Source organism: Equus przewalskii, chromosome X (assembly GCF_037783145.1).
Source record: "Equus przewalskii isolate Varuska chromosome X, EquPr2, whole genome shotgun sequence".
In the NCBI taxonomy this organism is placed as follows: domain Eukaryota; kingdom Metazoa; phylum Chordata; class Mammalia; order Perissodactyla; family Equidae; genus Equus; species Equus przewalskii.
This window is the reverse complement of record NC_091863.1, coordinates 122,004,224-122,012,220: the sequence shown is the minus strand read 5'-3', so window position 1 is coordinate 122,012,220 and position 7,997 is coordinate 122,004,224.

Genomic DNA, 7,997 nt, shown 5'->3' with positions numbered 1-7,997 from the left:
AATTAATGCAGAGGACTGGTTACACAAGTGATGGAGAAGCCAAGTGATGGAAAGCGGGGGAACCTCATCTTTAACAACATGAGAAAGTCAATCCGACCTCCAGGCTGCAAGAACAAAGAGAGATGGTAGTGTTACTGGAAACTAGGTGTTTGATTCAACAGGATCTGGAGCCATGGTGGGCCAATGTGATGGTGACTGGACCCATGGAGAACATGTAGCCATTGAAGGAAAAGTCATCTGATGCAGAGGAAGAAGGAGAAAAACTCTGACTGCTCTATCCTTCTGGGTTCTAATCTCCTGCTGGTGCCTCCAGTTGGCTGAACTAAAATGTTAGCAAAAATTGGTGAGCCTAGGAATTGTGGCCTTCAGGGGTTAGCCTCTGTATAATAGAGAGCAGAGCAGGGGAAGAATGAGGAATGGATCTGGGGACAAATAGGCCTAGGACTGCCTTACTATAGTAACAGATTGAATGAGAAAAATCATATCTAATCTGATCAATAAAGATATTTAATAAAAATCTACATCCATTCATAATAAAAAGAAATGTTAGCCCTAGAGTATAAAATGTATATCCATGAGTCCATACTGATAGAAATAAATTACTGGATAAGTAAATAAATGGAAAATAGATAAATCTCCCACACAGAAGAATTACAAATCATTTATGTAGATATTTTCCACTTAAGGAAGGGGAGCATAACTCCTTACTCCTTAAGTGTGTGCAGTGCATAGTGATTTCCTTCCAAAGAAAGTACAATGTGAAAAGGGTGGGGAGAGTAACTTTACAGTAGAGAGGCCTGAAAAATATGACCTCAACTAGCTGATCAAGATTAAAATCAACAGTTATAAGTCATGTTGATTGTATGTACCCTTGATATGATGTCATGACAATAGCACTTTACCTCTGTGTTCTTTCTCCCCAAAACCCATAAGCCCAGTCTCATTATGATAAAGTCATCAGAAAAATTCCAAGAGAGTGGCATCCTACAACATACCAGACCAGTACTCCTCAAAATTGTCAAGGTCCTCAAAAATAAGGAATGCCTGAGAAATTGTCACAGCCAAGATTATCGTTGGGAAGCATGATAACTAAATGTGATATGGGATCTTGTATGGGATCCAGAAACAGAAAAAAGACAGATAAAAGCTAAGGAAATCTGAATAAAGTCTAGATTTTTGTTAATAACATTGCAACAATATTCATTCATTAGTTGAGACAAATGTACCATATTAATATAAGATGTTCATAATAGAGGAAACTGAGTGTGGAGCCTATGGGAACTCTTGGTACTACTATCCTTGCAATTTTTTGTAAATCTAAAACTATTCTAAAATCAAACGTTTATTAAAAAATGAGAAGGGGCTGTCCCTGTGGCCGAGTGGTTAAGTTCGCGCGTTCTGCTGCAGGTGGCCCAGAGTTTTGTTGGTTCGAATCCTGGGCGCGGACATGGCACTTCTCATCAAACCACGCTGAGGCAGCGTCCCACATGCCACAACTAGAAGGACCCACAATGAAGAATATACAACTATGTACCGGGGGACTTTGGGGAGAAAAAGGAAAAAATAAAATCTTTAAAAAAAATGAGAAAAGAGAAAATTTAGCCAACTAGGTAAAGTATAAGTATGAAAAACCTATAGCAAACATCATACTTATATGGAGAAAAGCTGAAAGCTTTTAATTTGAAACTGGGAACTAGACAAAGATACCTGCTATTACCATTTCTACTCAATATTTTGATAGAAATACTAGCCAGTGCAATAATGGGAAGCAGAAAGATAGAAGAGATAACATCAGAAAACAAGAAACAAAGCTTCCATGATTAACAGATGATTAGATTGTGTGTGAAGAAAATTAAAAAAAACTAAAGTTAAACTGTTCAATCAATAAAAGTGTATATAAAGGTTGCTGGGTTTAATATCATTATACAAAAAGTAAACTTTGTTTCTACAGCAACAAACAGTATGAAAATGAAAGTAAACAAAATGAAATTTGTAACTTATCATATCAAAATATAAAGTACCAAGAATATTCTAACCAAAGAACATTTAAGAACTTTATGGAAAAAATATAATGCTATTTAGACAAATTAATAAAGATCTACATAAATATAAAATATAATACCATCGTGGATGTGAATATTCAATATTGTAAATATGTTAATTCTCCATAAAATTAATATACAGATTAACTATAACCCCAATAAAAAGCCCAAAATGCTTTGTGGGTGAATGTGTGTATTTATGTGCATGTGCATATGAAATACGACACAATGATTCTAAAATTTAAAGGGACATTCACTAGGCCAAGAATAACCAAGACACTCTTGAGGTAATAGATGATAAGAGGAGTTATGCTACTAGATAAGTAAGAATTGCTAAAATGCTATAGTAATTAGGTTTGTGGTATGGATGCAGGGGTTAACAAACAGACCAGTGGAACCGAATAGAGCCCTGAAACAGACATGCTTATATATGGATCCATGATTTATGAAAAAAGCACAATTTTAGAGCAGTGGGGAAAGGACAGTCTTTTAAATAAATGACAGTGAAACAACTGGATACCCATATAGAAACAAAATGCAATTGAAACCCTCCTGTTGCTATGCAAAAATCAACTGCAGAGGGATTAAAGACCTACTTTTTAAATTATTATGAAAATTTTCAACCATACATATAAGTATACAGAATGGTAAAATATATTCGTATATTCTTTCATCTAGAGAGCCAGCAGTCTAGGTCAAGTAGGGCATGAATAATGCTGGAAGAGAAAGGACTGAAATATCTGGGGACATTGGTCAGATCAGTAACAAAAAGGGTGGAGATGATATAAATTGGGGAGGAGAAGAGGAAATGATAGTTCCTTCTGCCCCCTTGTCTCCATCATTGATGGCCTTGCCACCTTCTTGGGCCTTTGCTTTCAAAGAGCAGGACCTGGTAGTTAGTAGTGGCTTGGGAGAAAGCTACCTGGGCCAATGATCTGTTCATTTTGCCTCCCAATATACCAGTCTTTCTGCTGACCTCTGGAGCTCTGGAGAGTATGTCTTGACACACTCTTGCATGTATGACATAACAATGTGATTCCAGAGTCTCATGACAAGGGGATGTTGAATTGACTACAGACACTCTGAACAGGCCCAGGAGAGCTTTACTGACTTAGAGGTAGTGCTAGGTTGTGGACATGTGATTGGAGCAGAGTCCTACCTCCCTCTCCACCTGGATGAGAGCTCTTACTAGGAGAAAGGACTTGGAGGCCCTGGCCTCTCTCTCCTTTTTACTCCAGTCAAGGTGTCCTGCAGATCCTGTTGTCTTGCAGAAAACTCTTTCTGTAGACCCCCACCACTGGGGCTTGGGGTACTTAACGGGGAAATGAAGGGGTCTCTCTCTTTCCTGAGGTCAGGCAAACTCTAAATGGGGAAAGGACAGGAATCATGGAATGGTTCCACAGTGGTCAGGGATTTTCAAAATATCATGACTGCAGATGAACTACACAACTTTAACGTAGGCAGTGAAGACATTGAAATTGTTAAAGATTTTGTTTACCTTGGTTCAGTCATCAATTTAAATAGAGACTTCAGTCAAGGAATCAAGAGAAAACTGAGAATGTTGAAAGGGCAGCAATGAAAGAATTAAAATCATCATGTGTAAGGAAGTGTCATTAGAGACTAAAGCCAAGATTATCCAAACCCTCATATTCCCAATTACTATGTTCGAGTGCAAAAGGTGGACAGTGAAAGAATTTATTCATTTGAAATATGTTCTTGAAGGAGAGCTCTGTGGATACTCTGGACTGCCAGAAAGATGAACAAGTAGGTTCCAGAGCAAATTAAGCCTGCACTTTCTTTGCTGGAGGCAAAAAAAAAAAACAAAAAAAAAAACAAAACTGAGGCTGCCCTGCTTTGAGCATGGTTCTTTGGAAAAGACAATAATGTTGGGAAAAGTAGAAAGCAGCATGGAAAGAGGAAGACCAAATATGAGATATATTGATTCCAATAAAGGAAGCCATAGGCTTGAGTCTACAGAAGCTGAGTAGGGCTGTTGAGGATAGGACATTGTGGACATTACTCATTCATAGGGTTGCCAGGAGTTGGAGCTGACTTGATGGCACCTAACAATGGGGAGCTTCCAGAGATGCCAGTGGGAGGGCCTCCCCCTCTAGCACATGGACTATCACTAGTCTGGGAAGGATGTGTTGTCCTTCCACCATCAAAATGGGATTTGAGGCTCCTTATTGGAAAGGCTTCAGGCTAGCAGTCTCATTCTCTGAATTAAAATAGGGTCACCCATAAATAGGGCCACAAAGTCATTACCTGAGGGGGCCCTGCAGGAAGGAGTCTATTTTGGTAATCTCATCTACCCATGTGGAATTTCTAGCTCAGAACTGTACACACCCCTATCTCTGCTTCACATACTTCCTTTCAGCTGCTCTCACTCTTGACTGAATTCTAAGAAGAATTCAGAAACCCTGAGATTCCAAAAGAAGTTTACTTGTAGTTTTGTCAGAGACTTCCCTGAAGGCTTGGGTCATCTCCAGGTCCACTTTGCCCAGGACCAAGTCAGCTATCGTAGAGTTTACTTTCTTCCTCAGTTTTGGTTTTAGCATCTCAGGTGCAGTTAGCCTCTCCTTGTAGATGGAATTCGGTATAAATCCTCAGTGGTGAAGGTGGAAAGCTCACATAAGAAAAATCTTCTCCCAAACCTGGAGACAGCTAGGGGTTGAGTTTCAGCTCTCAGTCTCCATGACCTCTGGGATTTTGGTAGTGCAGCCCATTTAAAATAGCAAAGGGGCTGTCTTTCCTTTTCCTGGGGAGAAGGGATGAGAGGAATGACTGCCTGCTTGAAGCTCCTTCTGGACACTGTACCCACATCCACATGCCATGAAGGTGTGACCTTCAGCCAGTGGTGACTACCTTAGAAGGGAGTGGTAATTGGCCCAGAGTGGCTGGAAGGACAAATTGGAGTCCTGAAGATAGGGAGGGTGAAAATTCCTCCAAAGCCCAGAAAGCCCTCCTTCAAGAATGGCAGACACTCACTGATGAATGGCAGCATTTTGGAATTTTAACGTATGCTCCTGGCTCATGTGCCAAGGTAAAGACAAGAAGACTCCTACAAAAGAAGGGCATGAATACATGAGTACCTCTGAGTGAGAAGAGGAGCAAGCAACATTCTGGCAAAGATCAAGGGAAACTCCCAATGGTTGTCGTTAGTACCACTCAACGATGTGTGGTTCACCTCTCCTGGGCACCTAGCAAACTGAATGTCCTGGCTCCTTATAGCTGGCTGGGCAATAAGTTCTAGCTAATGAGTTCTGAATGTGAGTGATATGTGTCCTTTCTTACTGTAGCATTTAATCACTAGTGTGAGACCCCCCCCACTTTCCCTTCCCCTTGCTACAAAGATTGGAGGAGCACATGTTGGGATAGCCTCTATGAGCTTGTCTCTGAGTGGCTACAATAAGCAGAAGCTCCCCTGATGACCTGTATTGGATACACAGTTTGAGAAGAAAATAAAGATGTTTTGGGGTTAGGTCACTAGGATTTTGGGACTGTCATCACAGCAGCACCCACCTAATCTCTCCTGACTGATTATCCTCCAACAAAGTAAGCATTACATGTTTAGCCATTGTCTGGTGGTGTGATGGGGCAGAGTCCTTTCTATTCATTGGAGAGCAAGGTGGGGGTCTCACCTCTCTTAGCAAAGCATCCATATATTTCTCTATAGAGAGAGTGCCAGGATAGGGACTGTCCTGGAGTCTTGGCCTATACCAAACCACAACCACAGGAACAGAAGAGGGTTTTTGGGTATGTGCAAACTTGTAAGCTGAAAGAGGTAGACCAACATTAGCAATAGAAAGATGTGTTTGTGTCGTGACTATGGAAGTGTGCCACTCAGACCTCCAGCAAGAGAACCTATTGCGAGGGGCATAGTTGCTTGCCAGCCCCAACTGCACTTGCAATGAGGCCACACTTCCCCTGGACTGCTCCCATCTAATGATTCAGCATGGCAGGGATAATAGTGCTGGCCTGTCCCAGCCTAGGCAGGACCAGAGGGCTCAAGTAATGAGTAGATAGCTCAGACCCCCATATCACCCACTACAGTTGCACCATCATGCCTTCCCCAACTTGCACTTATGACTGTATAGGGTTCCTTTCGGCCCTGGCTGGTTTAAGCATGGGCTGGTTCAGTATGTGGGTACATGCTGAAAATGGATGGCACTTGAGGGTTGTCTTGAAGAGAGCGGCAAGGGAAAATCTTCTTAATGGGAAGAGCTTTGAGTACTGCACATGGCTTGGAGTGAGAATGTGCTGGCTAGTTGGTCAGAGGTTGGGAAAGGAGAGGACTGGAAGAGGCCTCCAAATGAACAGGGTCTTTCCCAAAGGTACACAGAGTATTCCAAACAGAAGGGGAGGCTGGGGCCCACTATCTCCAATAAATTTTTAACCTCCATCCCTTATGCAATATTAAAGGGAGACTATCTAAGAAGCTGATTTGTAATTCAAATTTAGAAATCTAGAGTTGAGGATGCAGAACTGCATTCTGCTGCAAATCTTAGCCTGGCCATTGGAAGAGTTCATGTTCAAAGTCTGGTACTTGCTCATTGTGTGGTCCCTGAGCTGCTTCCAGACCATTGGACAGAAACTCATTTGAGTCCCATGATGAATAGGTCCTTACCCCTTATTACTTTTAAACATATCAGTATAAAAATGAGCTTAAGGTTATTAAAATATAAAATGAACCTGCCTCAGTCCTGTACACCCAACTAATTCCTTGCGATTCTGATGAGGAGAGCTTGGGATACCTGGACTGGGTAAGCAGTACCATGGCAGTATCGAGGGGCCCCTGGAAGGCTTTGCCAGGGCTCGGAGGAAGCTGGGCCAGGATGGGAAGAGAGGTCTTTTTGAAAGCCTGGAGAGATTGTGGCAAGGGCTCTTTCATCCTGAGAGTTAGGGAAGCTATAAAGGGGGAGGGAGACAACATCCCCCTTCTTTCATCTTTTTTTTTTCCGAGGAAGACTAGCCCTGAGCTAACATCTACTGCCAATCCTCCTCTTTTTGCTGAGGAAGACTGGCCCTGAGCTAACATCCGTGCCCATCTTCCTCTACTTTATATGTGGGATGCCTACCACAGCATGGCTTAGCCAAACGGTGCCATGTTCGCACCCGGGATCCGAACCGGCGAACCCCAGGCCGCCGAAGCAGAATGTGCGCACTTAACTGCTGTGCCACTGGGCCGGCCAGCCCCTTCTCTCATCTTATCCCTTAGGGTAGTTGTATAATTGGTGCGCAGCAAGTGACAGTTGGACCATTCAAGTGCCACAAGCTCCACTTGGGGGCACGGGTCACCTTCAGAACCTGACTTGTTGGCAAAAACTTAGCCAGCAGAAAAGAATTCAGTAGCTAATGGCAGGCTCGAGGTGTACTGTGAAAACTACCCCCAACCCACAACTGCATTTTTTCCTTCTGCATCTGCCAGTGAGGATACCAACATCTGCCCCCACCCCCACGGGCAGGTCAGCAAAGCAGCCCCTGCAGGGTGTGAATGCACAGCTCTCCTGGCCTGCTTTGGGCACAAAAGGGACCACAGAGGAGGAGCCATTAGGTTAGGGTTCCTGTTGCAACTCCAAGGTTTTCGTCAAAAGGTTCTTGGAGGCGGGTGCACTGACAATTATGGGCCAGAGCAGGGACCCTCTGCACCATCATCAGGACATTTAAATGTAACTTTGCAAACTTTTTAAAACCTCAGCATGCCCTCTTCCCACTCCCACGGGGTTTTCTTGCTCTCTATTCTGCCTATCCACATTGGCAAAGGAGATTTTTAAAAATGTTCTTTATAAAGACCTTGTCCCCTCCAAAATGGAAATAAATGTCCACACAGTATTTTGGCACCACAATGGCTTGCCATATTTTAAAATTTTTGTTTCAAATGATTAGAATGGCTTGTGTAAAAGTGTAACCTGATTTCAACTGCAACATTATTATCTCCCCTCTACTTGGAAACCT